Source organism: Dipodomys ordii, unplaced genomic scaffold (genome assembly GCF_000151885.1).
Source record: "Dipodomys ordii isolate 6190 unplaced genomic scaffold, Dord_2.0 Scaffold187, whole genome shotgun sequence".
Taxonomy (NCBI): domain Eukaryota; kingdom Metazoa; phylum Chordata; class Mammalia; order Rodentia; family Heteromyidae; genus Dipodomys; species Dipodomys ordii.
Window position 1 is genome coordinate 2,478,491 of NW_012267403.1, and position 475 is coordinate 2,478,965.

The following is a 475-nucleotide window of genomic DNA, read 5'->3' on the forward strand; positions in this document are numbered from 1 at the left end:
GTGGTATCTCAATGTTCTTTTGATGTGCATTTCTTTTATGGCTAGAGAGGTTGAGAATTTCTTCATGTGTCTATTGGCCATCCATCTTTCCTCTTCAGAGAAGTTTCTCTTTAAGTCTTTATCCTACTTATTTATTGGGCAGTTGTTTCTTTGAAGATTTTTTTGGGGGATTTAATTTTTTAAGTTCCAGGTATATTTTAGATATGAGACCCTTGTCTGTTTTATAGTTAGTGAAGATCTTCTCCCAATCTGTAGGCTTTCTATTGATCTCACGAGCCATGTCCTTTGCCATGCAGAAGCTCTGCAATTTCATGCAATCCCATTTGTCCAACCTTCCTTTGATTTGTTGTGTTTCTGGGTCTCTATTAAGAAGATTTCGGCTTGTGCCAAGGAGATCTAAGGTTTCTCCTATTCCATCCTGTAATGTGTTCAGAGTGTCTGCTTTGACTTCCAGGTCTTTGATCCATTTGGAGTT